The sequence below is a fragment of the Ammospiza nelsoni genome, chromosome 1, assembly GCF_027579445.1.
Source record: "Ammospiza nelsoni isolate bAmmNel1 chromosome 1, bAmmNel1.pri, whole genome shotgun sequence".
In the NCBI taxonomy this organism is placed as follows: Eukaryota; Metazoa; Chordata; class Aves; order Passeriformes; family Passerellidae; genus Ammospiza; species Ammospiza nelsoni.
Window position 1 is genome coordinate 39,102,910 of NC_080633.1, and position 10,213 is coordinate 39,113,122.

Below are 10,213 nucleotides of genomic sequence, written 5' to 3' on the forward strand. Positions count from 1 at the left end.
CTGATACAGGGCTGAGCTGTTCTGTCTCCTGCCTGGCCTGAATTCCCACGGCAGGGTTTGCTCCCCTGCATTGTGCCCCATGACTGCCTTTGCCTCTGGCTGGAGAGAGGGGATTACTTGTAAAATTACTTGCTTAAAACTTGATGGGGGAGATATCTTCCCAAAGGGCCCTTCTATCTGCCCCCCCACCCACTCAGCCTAAGACTGTAACTCAAATTATTCCATGCAGCAGCATCGAGCACTGCTTGTGAGACGGTACAAGGCAGAGGAAAGCAGCCAAAAGCCCATCTGGGTCAGAAACTGCAGCTCAAGATGAAGCAAGGCTAGAGAGGCCTGCTGCTGGATTGCTGCTGTACAACAGCTCTTCTCCATCGTGGGTGATGCTCCATGGGCCTCATGCAGGCAGCCCTGGATTAGCTGCAGTGGCAATGCTGTATAAAATCAGGCTGACACCAATGCCCTCCTGTATTGCCACCTTGGCAGGTTCAGTTGCCAGCACACAGCTGAAGACTCTCTGACCTAGGCTGACTGGTTCTTGCACAGTTCCAGAATATGGGAGGTTCTCAAGGAGAAGAGATTGACTGATTTGGTTCTTGCACAGTTCCAGAATATGGGAGGATCTCAGGGAGAACCTCAAGTATCCTTTGGTCCCCTTCCCTCTGCTCATGCAGAAGCCCAAGGAAGCAATCCAGACCTGTGCACGTCCTGATAGCTGACTTCTCTTCTGCACAGCACTTTGGAGTAGAGAAAACACATGGGTAAATGGTCAGCCTGACATGCACCTGGCTTCCCAGAGGCAGATGGCAAAAATTATTTACCAATTTAACATCGTTGCATTTCCAGTGTCTAAACTAGCACCCCTCAGGCTGGCTTGTGGTGCAGAGCTGCATGAAGGATTTTTTCTTTTCACCTTCTTATCCTTGCCCACTAGGAGCCTCTGCTTAGCATGTGTGTGGCTTGGCAGCCTGCTTGCCACTGTGCAGTGTGCCTTTGCCCTGTGTGTGCCCATGCACAGGCTCCTCCTTGTTGGGAGTCAGACACGGGGCCAGACTGACCCCCTGCACACACACCTGCAGGAGCACATCTGTCCTGTGAGTGCCTTTATGAGAGCATGAGCAAAACTGCCAGGTTAATGCATCAATGAATGCTGGTTCTTACACTTCACAAAGAGAATTCAGTCATGTTTTCCATAAGTTGTGGAATTCATGGAAAGCTGCCAGGTGGAAAATGTTCTGGGAGGGGGGCAGGGGGTGGTTGACAGCCATCTGAACATGAGCCAGTGTGTGCCCAGGTGGCCAACAACACCAGTGGCATCTTGGCCTGTAAAAGAAATAGTGTGGCCAGCAGGACCAGGGAGTGATTGTCCCCCTGTGCTCAGCACTGGTGAGAGCTCACCTCAAATCCTGAGTTCACTTTTGGGGCCCTCACTGCAAAAAAAGACACTGAGGGGCTGCAGTGGGTCCAGAGAAGGGCAATGAGCTGGTGAAGGATCTGGAGCACAAATCTGATGAGGAGCAGCTGAGGGAGCTGGGAGTGTTCAGCCCAGAGGAAAGGAGGCTCCAAAGGGGGGACCTTTTGCTCTCTGTAGCTGCCGGGCAGGAGGGTGTAGCCAGATGGGGGTTGGTCTCTTCTCCCAGGTAGCAAACAGGAAAAGAGGCAATGTTGTGCCTCAAGATATGCCAGGGCAGGTTTAGATTGGATATCAGGAAAAATGTCTTCACTGAATGGGTGTTCAGGCCGCTCAGGGAAGTGGTGGAATCACCATTCCTGGAAGTGTTCAAAAACCACATAGATGTGGCACCTGGGGACATGGTTTAGTGGTGGGCTTGGCAGTGTTGGACTTGGTGATCTTAGAAATCTTTTCCAACACAAATGATTCTTTGATTCTATGAGTCTATCATTATTTACAGTCGTCTGCCCTGTGCCTCACAGGAGCTCAGTGCTGCAATACCAATGTATCAGGAAGCCCAGTGCTATCACTCAATGGCTGCTTGCTTTTAATACATCTGCACACAGCAAATGCTGTGATAATCATGGGCACAAAAGCAACATTTTTCATATAGGTGCTTCACCAATGGAGAAGTCTTTCCCTTGTTTCCTGGGACAAGGTGGGATGTCACTTTTCAACTTCACACATCACTTTTTAACTTCACCATAAAAAAGCCTTTCTTGGTATCTAAACTCATGTAAGCTCTGGACAGGGTTGTTCTTGCACAAGATCCTCTCTTGAGCATAGGTGGGCTGAATTAAAGCACTACTGTGAATAGCTAGGGGGATCTCCTGCCAGCAATACCAGGAATTAACTTACACCTGCAGCCAAAATTCCTTGGCATGAACAAGCAGGCTGTGGGCTCAGCCTTTGCTGCTTTGTGGGTGTCAGCCTCCCCTGGCTGCCCCAGGCTCCACAGCTTCTGATCCACGCTCAGACTGAAAATGGGGCTCTGAAAAACCTCCTAATGCACTGCAGCCAAGACAAGAGTGTGTCACATCTGGGGGGTTGGAGGAGATGAAGAGATGACAAACATGGGATGGGCCAGGATAATAGGTCTTGGCGACTATATTCACAGCTAATAATTATTTTCAGATCATGGAGAAGGTCCCTGTGTTTGCTCCTTCCCACCCGCCAGGTGTCTGCAGGTCTGTAACCAGGTCAGGATCTTTAAAAACAGTTCTGGGCCTGAAGGGTGAAGTGCTTGCAGGCTCTGATGTCCACACTGTGCTTGTCTGTGGTGAGGATTTCCAGTTGTGGCTTGGCCTGCAAACACACTCAGCACAAACCCTGGATGGCTGCTTTGCCTCTTCACCCATCTGAGCCCCTAAAATGGCCAGAAACAGAGCTAAGTTTGCCTTAGTGATACAAGTTTCCTTGTTTAGCCCTATCATTTCATTAGAACTAAGAGAAATAAAACTGTAAGGCCCTCAAAACCAGGGCACAGCTTTGTGTGCCTATTCACAAATGTCTGCAGATGTGTACCCTCGCTGTTGTGCAGTTACTGACCACAGAACCATGGAATGGTTTGGGCTGGAAGGCACCCTAAAGGTCAGCTCAATGCATGGGCAGAGACATCTTCCATTAGAACAGGCTGCTCAAAGCCCCATCCAACCTGCCCTTGAACACTTCTAGAGATGGAGCATTCACCATTTCCAGGGCTGGAGCATCCTGTTCCAGTGCCTCACCACCCTCACACTAAGAGGGTGGTGAGGCACTGGAACAGGATGCTGCATTCCTAACATCCAATCCAAACCAGCCTTCTTTCAGTTCAAAGCCATTAACCCTTGTCCTATCACAACATACCCTTGTGAAAAATCCCTCTCCAGCTCTCTTGCAGGCCCCCTCTAGGCAGTGGAAGGCTGCTATAACGTCTCCCCAGTCTTCTCTTCCCATCCCCAACCATCTCAGCCTGTATTTATAGGAGAGGTGCTCCAGCTGCTGTAGCATATTTATGGCCTTCCCTTGGACTCACTTCAAGAGGCCCATGTTGTTCTGATGTTGGAGCACCCAGACCTGGATGCAGTGCTCCAGATGGGGCCTCAGGAGTGCAGAGTAGAGGGAGAGAACCTCCCCTTGAGCTGTTGGCCATGCTGGTTTCAATGTAGCCCTGAAGCAGTGGCTGCCTCTTGGCTTGCAACTGGCCCAGTTTAGGCTCAGTGCCTGGTTCAGCCCAGTGATCCAGCCACAGCACTTTGCTCTGTACAAATCCCCTGACGTCCAGCAGCTGCTGAGGTTTCCACAGAGGAGAGATCAGCTTCAGCCTCATCCTGCTGGGCTGCAGCCGCATTTCTGGGCTGCTGCTCTCCCAGCACAGCACCTGGGCATTCCTGTGTGCTCAGCTGGGCACACCTGAGGCTGGATCAGGGTGGGAAGGGGCCCTCAGCCAGGAGTGTGCATTCCTCAGCCAGCAGTGGGCATCCCCCAGGGGTGTGCATCCCCAGCAGTGTGCATCCCTCACAGTGTGCATCCCCAGCAGTGTGCATCCCTCACAGTGTGCATCCCCCAGGAGTGTGCATCCCTCAGCAGTGTGCATCCCTCACAGTGTGCATCCCTCACAGTGTGCATCCCTTAGGAATGTGCATCCCCCAGCATTGTGCATCCCCCAGCATTGTGCATCCCCAGCAGTGTGCATCCCCCAGCATTGTGCATCCCTCAGCAGTGTGCATCCCTCACAGTGTGCATCCCTTAGGAATGTGCATCCCTCACAGTGTGCATCCCCCAGCAGTGTGCATCCCCCAGCAGTGTGCATCCCCAGCAGTGTGCATCCCCCAGGAGTGTGCATCCCCCAGCAGTGTGCATCCCTCACAGTGTGCATCCCTCACAGTGTGCATCCCTCACAGTGTGCATCCCCCAGCATTGTGCATCCCCAGCAGGGTGCATCCCTCACAGTGTGCATCCCCCAGCAGTGTGCATCCCTCAGCAGTGTGCATCCCCAGCTGGGAGAGCAGTGTCAGAGCCTCAGAGCCTGAGGTGCTGCTCTATCTGTCCAGCCTGGCAGTGGGAGAACCTGAACGAGTGTGAGTGCATGGCTGTGGGTCACATTGCTGCTGCTGCAGCCATGGCTTGGAAGGATAAATGGTGTAGTGAACGCAAGGCCTAGAGAGGAGCAGCTGGGCTCAGTCCCTGCTCTGTCCTTACTCCTTCTGTGCTCTCAGACACGTTGTGTTCCCTCGCTCTGCCCAAACTTCCCTAGCTGCACAGCACAGATCTCACCATGTGCACAGCCTCCCCTTCCATGACTGATGTTAGCTGGCTGCTGGGACAGCCCTGACAGGAGCCTGTGTCTCCCAAAGTGCTGAGGAGCTGCCATGTAGGGACCTTCCTGCCCTGGAATGCAAACACACTGCTGCCAGGGTAGGTTTTGCCTTTGGAGTGTCTTACAAGAAAGAGCAAGACTCCAGGGGCTTGTTAATACAAGAGGACCTTATTGAAGTCTAAAAGGAGTGCCTTGAAGCACTTATATTCTTATATTAATAAAGTTTATTAGCAATAAGAAGAGTATTTGAAGGAGATTGCATAATGTCGTTACAGTTACCTTAAACCTGGTGTTGGAGTTTCAAACAAACCATATATGTTCATACCTCCCTGGAATGAGGTGTGGACACTGTTTCCTTCACATTTCCTCTTGATGCAGGTCTGACTGCAGCCTCCTCTGTGCTGAGAATAGTTTTTACATGAAGGTCTGTCTCAGTCTCTGTGTTCTCGCTTCAAATGGACAAATGTTTTCAACACAAGCACTTCAGAGAGCCCTGTACACACAGAGCTGCTGGGGTGAACTCACAGTTCAAACACAGCTCAAGGTCTTGGTCATTTTGTTGCTACAGAAAACAAACCATTTGGGAGGCCCTCTCTTTAGAGAGTGGTGACAAGGTAAGCGCTATTCAGCCCCAAAAAGGCAGGTTAATGCAGTATCATATTCCTCTGTTCCCCTCACCTCTCCACCTGCAGTATCCACCCCAGCAGTATTCTGTGTTCTCCCACAGAAACACCGGGATGCAGTGGCTGGCTGTGCCACCCCACAGAGGCCAACAGCTCCCTCAAAACCCATCTTCATCAGTCTCTTCAAACTGAGCTGCCAGATTTTGCTCCATGGCAGCCAAAGACCAGAGACAAGGCTCCTGAGCCCTTCCATTCCTGCCACCCTGCTGAGAAAAAAAGGGTAAGAATCACAGAATCACAGAAGCATTATCAGGTTCAACACTATCAGGTTCAACCATTGACCTAACTCTGCCAGGTGCACCATCAAACCATGTCCCCAAGTGCCATATCTACACTTTTGTGAACACACGTGGGATGCTGATTCCACCACTTCCCTGGGCTTCCTGTTCCAATGCCAGATCACACTTTCAGTAAAGGAACTTTTCCTAGTATCCAGTCTAAACCTCCTCTGGTGCAACTTGAGGCTACCCCCTCTTGTTCCTGGGAGAAGAGACCAATTCCCACCTGTCTACAACTTCCTTTCAGGTGATAAGGTCTCCCCTGAGCCATTTTTTCTCCAGCGATGCTGCAAGAGGAGTTTTCCCCTCCCTAAGTGACTGGACTGGCCAGCTGAGAGCAGTCTTTAACCACAGAGTGAAATTTGTCAGAGTCTGCCAAAGCTCAAAGCCTTGGCCAAACAGAAGCTTGGGCTGGATCAGCTGCTGCAAAGGGAAGAGGTGCTGTCCTGCAGGAGGGCCACCACCGTTGTACACCCTTCCTCTGAGCTCTTAGCTGGAAGGATCAAAATGCAGGTTTGAAAGAGACAAAAGAAGAACCTGAAGGAGAGAGGGAAGTGAGAAATGCAGTAGACAAAGGCCATTCCCTTAGTCTAGGAATGTACTCAAAAAAACTTCACTTCCTTACACATCATTTGCAGCATCATCCTTTTAGTTAGTCTCATCTAATATCTCACCTGGATATTAACCTGTGGCTAGACCCTGAGCTGCAGGGTCCTGCCTGGCTGCGCTTCCTGCCCTGAAGGGAACTGTGTTATTCCTTAGAATTTCTGGAAGGGGGCACTCTGGCTCCAGGATTGCAGCCCAGCACCCTGCTCTCTGCTGCTGGCTGCTGCTCAGCCCAAAAGGGGGACTCGGGAAAAAATAAACAGTTCATATCCAGCTTTGAGACAGAGACATTAGAAAGAGAGGGATAAACTGCTGCTCTAGGGACAAAGATAATGTAGAAGTGAATTTATTGAAATGTCAGGGCAAATGGGAATGACATAACCAAATAATCAAAAGGGAGAAAGAAAAGAAAGTATCTGAGATGATAAAAAGTTAAAATGGCAAACACAGCACGACAAGGAGCAATTACCCTGGGCTGGAAGCAAAGAAAATGCACAGCACAGAGCTGTACAGAGAGTGGTGGTGGAGCACAGCGCGAAATGAAAACAATAAAGCAAAATATAATTAAGGACAATTCAAGCCACCCAGATGCATTTGTAGTTCAGCTTGGATGCCAAATTCAGTTAATAACTGCTTCCAGCTGCTCAGCAATGCACAGCCATTCCTCACTGCAGCCTCTGCACTGGGGCTGGGCAGAGCATCAGCCCACAAACAGGCACAGGCCCTGGAACACAGCAAGGCAGCAGGAGGGAATTGGGATCAGGAGAGGGGAAGAGCCCCAAAACAATGCTGAGCATAACTGGGATGCAACGTGGTCTGCTGAGCTTCTCAGTGGGCACTTGGTGAGGGAAGGGGGAAGGTGTTGCAGCATTACAGCTGGAGCATCAAAGGGATGTCTCTGTGGGGTCTCTGCCTCAGCCCATGGCTCCTGCCGCTCCTCTCCCCTCTCAGCTGCTGTTTCTGCTGCTGGTGAAGGAAAGATGAGGGAATGAGCCTTGAGAGCAAGCAGCTCTTTACAGAATAGGGCTCAACACCCTGTGCTTCCTCTGGGGGCTGGAAATAATAATACCAGATACCTTTAACTTTCCTCCTTTTTACTTATTGCTTGTTTGGGGTTTTTTGTTGGTTTTTTGTTTGTTTGTTTTGTTGTTTGTTTGTCGTTGTTTTTGTTTTGTATCTGTGTATTAGGATTCACCTTTTCTTGATTTTTTTTTTCTTCCCAAACCCAGGAGGGGTCACAAGTTAACTTTCTCCTGTTTAAACACAGAGATTCCACCTGGCCAGACAATGAGTGCTCATGCCCACACACACACAGACACACAGACACAGAAATACAAACACCCATGAGTGCACATGCACACACAAACACGGCTCCAGCACCTGGGGCTTGATGGGGACCATCAGCTGCAGCCAAGGACCTGCAGCAGAAGCATCTCCCAAGTTTCCCAGGGGATGATGTTCTGTCCTGTAAGACAAAACAGTCCTCATATAATCAAATATCCTTTGAATCACTTCTGGGAGGCAGGACATGGAGACTGCCAGCAAAACTGAGAACAAAACAAAGACAGAGAAGAGGCACAAGGGGGAGCTGGAAAACATTTTCTTCCCCTCTCCATCCCCTTCTTAAATTACCATCAAGCCTAGTCTGTGATGCTTGAAATGGCCTGTGTTTGTTAATCACAGCTCATTTGGTTGTGTAGGAAGGTATAAATAGGGTTTCATGTGTGACTGATGGGAGCTGTGAGCCAGCCCCCTGGGTTGTTTGCACTGCTCCTATGAATAGCAGCTCTTAATGTGTTTCTATGCCAGGTCCCAACTCCAGAGGATCCTGCTGGAGTCTGCTGTGGCTGCATTTCACTTGAGAGGAAGGAATCCAGCTCTGCTGTGCCTCTCCTCAAGTCCCATCTCCAGCAGTACCTCCTGTGCTTGTCAGACGAGGTAACATCCAGGTTTACATCTTGTCTTGCACAGCTCCCTTTGCTCCTGCTCTGCCCACTTGCTGGTCAAAGAGCAGAGAGCCCTGCTCTGACCCTCTGGCACCTCCAGCCATGCAGATCCTCTCCTTTCCTGAGACCCCTCCTCACCCCTGGCACTGTGCAGCCAGCCTCAGACACTCTCCCACATCCTGCTGTGTCCTGCCTGCTTTTTCTGGCTGCCTTCATCAGCTCAGGTTGCCTGACTCAGGGCTGTTGGAGCTTCCTTGCTCCCACTGAAATCCCCTGCTTGTGGTTGATCCTCTCCCCCTTCCCCGCCTTGATGAAAGTGTTCCCTTGCAGCCTCTCCCATCCCACCACCCCACAACATGGTCAAGAATTGGCCACAAAGACAACTTGAATTTTCCCTGAGAGCCTGATGCATGCCTGGCAAGCCCAGTAGCAATCAAGAGCATTCTATTAGAGACAGAGTGATCTAGGGTGGGTTAAGAACCAAGGGGTGATCTGCCATAAGAGCAGAAGAATGGTTCCCAAGCACAGAGCAGCACACGACTCAGTAATGCCACAGATGCAGCTGTGTCAGCCACAGCTTTCAAGCTCTTTAGGCTGTCAACAATTTGAGGTATTTTGGTTGAGCCTATTGACTCAACACCAGGCTACTGTACCAGAGATCTCAGAGATTATCTGTTCAGGTGGGAGGGCAGGAACCCAGCTCTGCTCCATTTAACTCCTGCCAGGACAGCAGCTCTGAACGATGGCAGGCTCTTAGAGAAGGGTTCTAAGTGCATTTTCAGGACCAGTCTTGCACTTAAAATCTTCAGACTACATTGATCTTTAGCTGTGGGGAAACCCAGCTCATTTTCTTCCTTGTTTACATATAACCCTGGTTCAGCTTTGAGATGAGCAGTAAGTGCAGGGAAAGTCTGTGCTTCAGACACTCTGTGTGTCCCTGCTAAGCCACTTGCATCACTTTGATGCTGGTGGTGAGTGAGCCATGATGAGCCATTTTCATCATCTCTTATCCAAAGATGGGGAAGGAAGTGAATAAACTCTGTTTGTAAATTTCTATTTCTCTTTCACTGTCTTATCTGAGCCCACAGGAAAAACATTTGGCTGCTGTGGGAGAGCTGGGGAGCAGCCACTGAACGATGGATAGGTTGTGAATTTAATGGCACACAAGGCAGCCTTTGCTGAGCACTTTACTAGCTGCACCCTTCCCTTCTGGCATGGGATCTACAGGCTGCACTGCTGTGTCTGGTGACTGAAGAAGCCTTTGTGGTCTCTTGGAACCTTTCTGCTGCTGTGTGGCCTGGGGACAGCATCCCACAGTGAGCAGTGAGATCTGCTACCCAAGGTAAAAATGGGGGTTACTAAATTCAGCCTCAGTGAATGACTGTGGATGAGTACAACAAAGCTACCAAGGGTTTGGAGCTTGCAGGTTCACTGTGCTGATTCACAACATCCTACCCCAGCCCTGTGCCTGACAGAGATCTTACATCAACAGGAAGGATTTTTCCTCCATCATGCCAAAACTATTGTGGGCTACCTCAGACATTTTAACGCCCTCAGTGATGAATGTCCAAGTCAAGGAGATGCTCAGATATTTAGCAATATGTGCATGTGGCAATAAAGTTGTACAAGGCAAAGAATTCCTGCCATGTGCTTTTCATCAGTGTAATAGAAAGAATTATGTACTCAATCAAGCCTAATAGTGATTATGCATCTAATTTTTGTTCAGCCAAAACAACATCAAGGACAAGTTTTTCAAGAGCTCTTGACTATGGCAAAGAAGTGCTAGCTTTTTTTTTTTTTTTTGGCTGCTACTCTCATTTATTAACATGATTTGTTCTTCCATTGTGATGAGAAGCACTTCAGAAAGATGCCAAATATAAATATAAAAATTAACAGCAAAGTGATATCAAACTAGAAGACATAGCTAAGTTTTCCCACACCATCACTTTCTT